This window comes from Lathyrus oleraceus, chromosome 3 (genome assembly GCF_024323335.1).
Source record: "Lathyrus oleraceus cultivar Zhongwan6 chromosome 3, CAAS_Psat_ZW6_1.0, whole genome shotgun sequence".
Taxonomy (NCBI): Eukaryota; Viridiplantae; Streptophyta; class Magnoliopsida; order Fabales; family Fabaceae; genus Lathyrus; species Lathyrus oleraceus.
In genome coordinates, this window is record NC_066581.1 from 101,432,600 (window position 1) to 101,439,741 (window position 7,142).

At 37.8% G+C, this 7,142-nt stretch overlaps 1 non-coding gene across 1 annotated transcript; it reads right to left on the reverse strand.

The window, feature by feature from the left end:
* Window positions 1-5,131: 5,131 nt before the first annotated feature.
* On the reverse strand, window positions 5,132-5,237 carry LOC127134052 (small nucleolar RNA R71). Its single transcript, XR_007807832.1, has one exon. It is a non-coding gene; the product is annotated as a small nucleolar RNA R71 (small nucleolar RNA).
* Between the last annotated feature and the right edge of the window lie 1,905 nt (window positions 5,238-7,142).

Sequence of the window (7,142 nt, forward strand, 5' to 3'; positions counted from 1 at the left end):
AACAAGTAAGACATTGTCAAGATCTGGAACTCCAGGGCAATCAAGCTTACCAATCCCCTTGATTTCACCCTTTGCTCCATCACCAAAGGTTACATACCTTGTGGCATGAGGATGAAGGCCAGTTAGTATGTTTTTGTTTCCAGTCATGTGTCTGGAGCACCCACTATCAAAATACCAATCTTCTTTGGCTGAAACTCTGAAGGAAGTGTGAGCTATTAGACTTGTAACATTAGTCTTAGGAACCCATTGCTTTTTGTTGACATGCCTATGATGTTTGGGTCTAGGTTGTTGGTGAGCAGGACTAGTATAACCATGCAGCTTATAGCAGAAGGGCTTTATGTGGCCAAATTTTCCACAGTAATGACATCTCCATCATTGGTGTTTCCCTTTATGTTGTCTTCTCTTATGATGTTGTGACATATGACGTGACATCTCAGGTTTGCTTTTAATATGGCTGCACTTAGGTTTGGATTTACGTTTGCCACCAGTGTAACTGCACTCAGGCTTAGATTCATTGAACCCAATGCCAGATTTGTATCATGTTATTTTTCCAGTCTGGAGAATCTTGTCTAAGGAGTCAGATCCATTATTTAGCATTCTTACATACTTGGTCATCTCATCCAGTTTAGAATTCAGGAAAATAATTTCAGTCTTTAACTTGGAGATGGTTTCCACATGTTCTGCCTTCTCATTCTCCAGTTGTGCTATCACTTTCTTATGGCTTTCAACTTGTTGACTCTCGTCTAGTTTGGCATTCAGTAACACTGCCTCAGTTTTTAATTTAGATATGGTTTCCAAGTGTTCTACCTTCTCATTCTCCAGTTGAGTTATCACTATTTTCTGGCTTTCAACCTGTTTACACACTTCTTCACTTCTGTGACACAACTTTCTGTAGGTAGTGGCCAACTCTTCAAAGGTTACTTCATCATCACTTGAGTCTTCATCAGAACCCCATCTTCTAGTCAAGGCAGACACCAGATTTGCAGACTCTTCTGTTTCACTTTCATCAGACCAAGTGGCAGCAAGACTCCTCTTCTGTTTCTTGAGGTAGGTTCCACATTCAGTTCTAATGTGTCCATACCCATCACATTCATGGCACTGAACTCCTTTTCCTTCTTTGGGCTTTTCATCTGACCTTGTTCTTCTTCCAGCATTGTTGGATTTACTGATGTCAGATGCGATGTTCTTGACATTAGCCTCAGATCTTACATCCATCTTTTTCATAAGTCTGTTGAACTGTCTTCTGAACATTGCAACATCATTTTCCAGATCTTCATCAATATCTTGACTACTTTCCTCCTCTTCCTCCTCAGTGTTTGACATGAAGGCTATGCTTTTGACTTTCTTTTCAGATCCATCACACATTCTCATCTCAAATGTTTGAAGGGATCCAATTAGCTCATCAACTCTCATATTGGAAATGTCTTGAGACTCTTCTATGGCTGTCACTTTCATGGCAAATCTCTTAGGGAGTGACCTGATTATTTTCCTCACTAATTTTTCATCTGACATCTTCTCATCCAGGGCTCCTAAGGCATTAGAAATTTCAAGGATATTCATATGAAATTCATGAATATTTTCATCTTCTTTCATCCTTGAATTTTCAAACTTGGTAGTGAGCAACTGCAGTCTAGACATCTTCACTCTAGAGGTGCCTTCATGAGTGGTTTTGAGAATGTCCCAAGCATCTTTAGCCACTTCACAGTTGTTTACCAATCTGAAGATATACTTATCTACACCATTGAATATAGCATTCAATGCTTTAGATTTCCCAAGGGCTAAGTCATCCTCCTCCTTGGTCCATTGTTCTCCAGCTTTCTTATCAGTAGTAGCTTCTCCATTCTTGGTAACAACTGGATGTTCCCAGCCTATTAACACAGCCTTCCAAGCCTTATTATCCAGAGATTTTAGGAAGGCTACCATTCGAGGTTTCCATTAGTCATAGTTGGATCCATCCAAAATAGGTGGTCTGTGAACAGATCCTTCATCTCTCTCCATAGTACCAGAAAGTGTCGTCCCTAGATCTCACCCAGAACTAGAGCAGGATGCCTGCTCTGATACCAATTGAAATTCTGGTATCAGATATGAGATGTCGAAGGTAATGTCACGACACTTATATCTGAGTAAAACAAATAGGATAAAGATAACTAATAGTAATGCAAGAGACACAAGTAATTGTTAACCCAGTTCGGTGCAACTCACCTACGTCTGGAGGCTACCAAGCCAGGAAGGAAATCCACTAAATAGAATCAGTTCAAAGACTCTCAGTACACTCCACAAGTTATAGTCTTTTTCACCTAATCTCTACCCGTATGATTTCTACCTAAGAACTCTTAGATATGAGAACCCACTCACTCCCCCTCAATCACACCTGTGATTATAAACAACAATTACTTATGAAAAGAAGACACTCTTCAAAGACACACACTTGATCTTACTTAGCAGCTTCAATCAAGTAGACACACACTTGATCTTGCTTAACAGATTCAATCAAGTAGACACACACTCATGCTTACAAGCTTAGAGTGACAAAATTATAACTCACAAATCAGACCAATTCAATCATCTATGGATGAATTGAATGGCTTACAGGTCACACGACCAAACAAGACACAAACCCTTATTCTCTCTCAGTATTTCGCTATGTATTGGTTGTGTGTCAAATCAGGTTTTTCCATGTCCTATTTATAGAAGCATTCAGCTGGGCTTGGACATCTTGAAAACCCTAAAACTATTTTCCAATTAAATCTTGTCATGACAGCTGGTTAGATCTCTTTGTAAAATAAGTAAATCAAGTTGTAATTAATGATTGAATGCGATTGTGAATCAGATCTTCAATCATACATAGATTTCCATTAAATGCACAATCACATAACACATAACATTCACCCTGAATGTTCTGCGTACAGGATGTCATGACATCGGGTCTGACATCCTGGAACAATCCTGCATAATTCCATTTTAAATATCCAGCAGGTACATAATATCAGATGCCATGACATTGTGTATGACATCCTGAAACAATCCTGCATAATTATATTTTTAAACTCCAGCAGGTACATAGATATCTTATGTTAAGACATCACATGCAACATCTTGTGAACACTCTTTGTTTTACCAAAATTGCTGCCAACACTTAGAACCAACACATTTTCTACTCCAAACTACAGAGCTCCGATTCCTCATCCCCGATGAGTGATACGTAGGCACAAGGGTCATAATCCTTGGCGAGCACCATAATAAAAAACCAAAACTCCTCCCTTTCACACACATTCTTTTAAAAAGTAAAACAAGAACGAGCTAAATCCCTGCGTATGTAAACAACTCAAATGGTTCCCATGGAATACCATGGACGTGAGGTTGCTAATATCTTCCCCTTACGTAATTGACTCCCGAACCCTAATCTCAGTCAGAGACCGATTCCTTATCACTTTCTAGCGCTTCCCGTGCGCATATCTTTTTTGAGGGTTTTATCGACTATTTCCCCTCACCTCTCCGATGGGCGAATCTTCTGTTTTGCCTTCTCTCTTTGATTGAGGAGACATTCATTAGTTCAAAGTCCCGATTTCGTCATCGTGAAACCCCGGTAGCGACAACTATCACATGATAGTTCTAAGGATTTTTTATTGTAAGCTTCAATCAAATTAATCGTACCAGCATTAGAAGTTATTTTCTTTTCCGATTTTTGTACTCGAAGTTATTTCCGTATTAATTCTAGTTTTTCAAGTTCTTTATATAATTGCTTTAATTTATTTTTACGTGTTTGAAATTTATTTACTTGCAATGTTGCTTTTAAATTCCATTACCATGAATTGCATGTTTATGTTTAATACCATGTCCGAATAAATTGCTTTGAGTCCGGTATGTAAGAACCGTCGTTCCGACGGGACTTGGTAATAAGTTGGCGTAAACCTTTTTATAATTTATTTTTCTGGTTTTGATTTTTAATTTTAAGTCTGAAAAGTTTTGCACGAGAGTGAAAGCATTAAGGTTTCGAGTCAATACCACGAGAGTGTGAGACTTGAACCAGATAGTAAAAATTGGACATTAATTTTAAACACAGCGAGGGCGTTTTAGGATTAATTAGAACTTATTTTTTTTTCAAAAAGTATTTTCTGATTCAAATGGGTTAGTGAGAGAAAACATATGGTCTATAAGTATAGCTAGAGTCAACAACACGAGAGTGTAAGATAAATGATTTTAAATTAATATTTTCTACTGAAAAGTGATTTAATACATTAAAACACGTCAATAAATTATTGAGTCCCTGAGGTACACCGAGATCCACATTCTAGTCTCTCCTTTCTGATATATTTTCTAAACTTTATTTTAATTTTAGTTTTAATTTCCCCCAAATCAATTATTCATTAGCTTTAGATTTACATAGCACTAATATAGAGCAATAAGCTTGATTATTGGTCCCTATGGATTCAATATATTTTAAAACTACGCGATACAACTGTACACTTGCAGTTAGATAATTCGATAGACTCACTAAGTCGTGATCAAGTTTTTGGTGCCGTTGTCGGGGACCAATTTAGTCAATATCGTAACTCTATTGTTGCATAATATATACTAAGGAAACTAATTTTCCCTTTTATTCGTCGGTTGCACGCCAAGTACTCGCCCACAAGGTGAAAAGTTAGAGCAACCGGTTGACGAAATTGATCGTATTATTAACCTAAGACACCGAATAAAAGAATATCAATTAAAATATAACATCCTTGATCCAAATATCCTAGAACCGGATATGGATGCAAATCAAAATTGTCCTCTCAAGGACTATGTTGCTCTGTCTGAAGAGGAGCCACACTCGAGCATTGCACCTCCTGCCATCGAGGCAAATAAGTTCGAGTTGAAACCTTCACTGTTACAAGTTATGTGACATAACCAATTCTATGGTATCCCTACAGAGGACCCGAACCTTCATTTGTCAGTGTTTGTGTATTATGAAAATACGTTGAAAGCTAATAGTGTCGATCCTGTAGCCATAAGATTACATATATTTCCCTTTTCTTTGAGAGATAGAGCTAGAGCTTGGCTCCAATCTCTACCATCTAATTCCGTAACTAAATGGAACAAATTAAATAAAGTTTTCTTAGCATGATACTTCCCACCTAGAAAAACGGCTACGCTAAGAAGGCAAATCAGCAAATTTAGGCAAAAAGACAACGAATCTCTTTTTGAAACATGGGAGAGATACAAGGATATGTTAGGCTCTGCGCACATCATGGACTTGAGCCATGGCTGATTATCCATAATTTCTATAATGGTCTCTTGTATAACACCAAACTAACCTTATCTACTACAGCTGGTGACACTCTAATGGATAAACCCTACGAAGACGCCTACCGACTCATAGAAAATATGGTGCAAAACCATTATCAATGGAGAGGTGAGCGAATTTCTATAGAGAAACCACTGATAAAATGAGGAACTTACGAAGTTAATGGCATAAACCATGTCAATGCTAAAGTGGACGCCCTTATTAAGAAGATCGAGAGTTTGACGGTAACTCCAGCAGTTACCGTAGCTGCTGCAACATCTAATTGCGAGTTATGTGGAACCCCTGAACACAACACTCCTGAATGCCACCTATTGGCTGGAAGTTTGTCCGACCAAGTAAACTATGCCCAAGGGAACCCATACTCAAATACTTATAACCCAGGTTGGAGAAACCATTCAAATTTTTCTTATAAGAGCAACAACGCGTTGTTTGCTCAAACCCATCACATGTTGTTCCTCTAGGTTATCAAAAAGGATCCCCTGTTGCTCCTCAAGCACCTAAAAAGTTAAACCTCGAACTAATGATGGAGAAATTTATCACAACCCAAAGCCAACAAAACAAAGAGTTTACAAACCAGAACATTAACACGAATAAGCTGATTAAGCAATTGGCAAGTAAAGTTGACTCTATGGCTACTCATAATAAAATGCTAGAAATCCAAATTTCTCAAGTAGCCCAACAACAAGAAACATCAACAACCCCATCTGGAGTATTTACTGGCCAACCACAACCTAACCCGAAAGGTCATGCTAATGCTATCACACTGTGATGCGGGAAAGAATTAGATTGGCCAGTGGATCCAAGAATTCAAAATCCACCCATGTCTCAACAAAATGAATAAGAAACTGAAAAGTTAACAAACAATGGACCAAATGACAACGGGCAGGATAATAAAACCAAAGAGGCAGTCAAGAAAGAGAAATCGTATGTGCCTCCACCACCATATAAGCCACCCATTCCTTATCCTCAAAGACGGGATAAATCCAAAACCGAAGTTCAGTTTAAGAAATTTATAGAGCTTCAGAAACAACTTAATATTATGATACCCTTTACAGAAGCTATTACACAAAGGCCTTCCTATGCCAAATTCCTTAAAGATATCCTATCCAATAAGAAGAAACTTGAGAATAATGAGACAATGACGCTTACTGCAGAGTGTAACACCCTCATTCAAAATAACATGCCCCCTAAGTTAAAGGACCCATGTAGTTTTTCCATACCTTGTATGGTCGGAAAATTTGTCATAGACAAAGCTCTTTATGACTTACGAGCTAGTGTCAGTTTAATTCCCCTTTCGATTTGTGAAAAACTCAAATTAGGAAAACTAAGACCCACGAGAATGTCTCTCCAACTAGCTAATCGCTCTGGTAAATTTCCGGTAGGTATGCTAGAAGATATTCCCATACGAATTGGTCAATTTTATATTCCCACATACTTCATAATAATGGATATAAAGGAAGATTCAACATTCCAATCATACTAGTGTAAGACCCCCAATTTTGACCTTAAGATCCCTCATGTAAATTCATCATAAGCATTAAGCATTGGAATCATACCTTGGCATCCTCCTTACCCCTTTTCATTGAGTTTGTTTTGGGAGAGATCACCAAGTACTATGTGATTGTATCATACTTGTATTTTATCATTTTACTAACCAAAATACCAAAAATGTGTTTGCATTTTCCTAACTCTTTTGTAGGTAGGGCATGATCTCCATTGATATATCAAGTTCATATCTAGGGTTTAAGACCCTCATGACAAAGAGCACAATCATGGATTGATACAAGAATGGTTATGAGTATCATATATGAGTCCCAATGGTTACTACATGTTATACTGATCAAGTTTTCTTCAA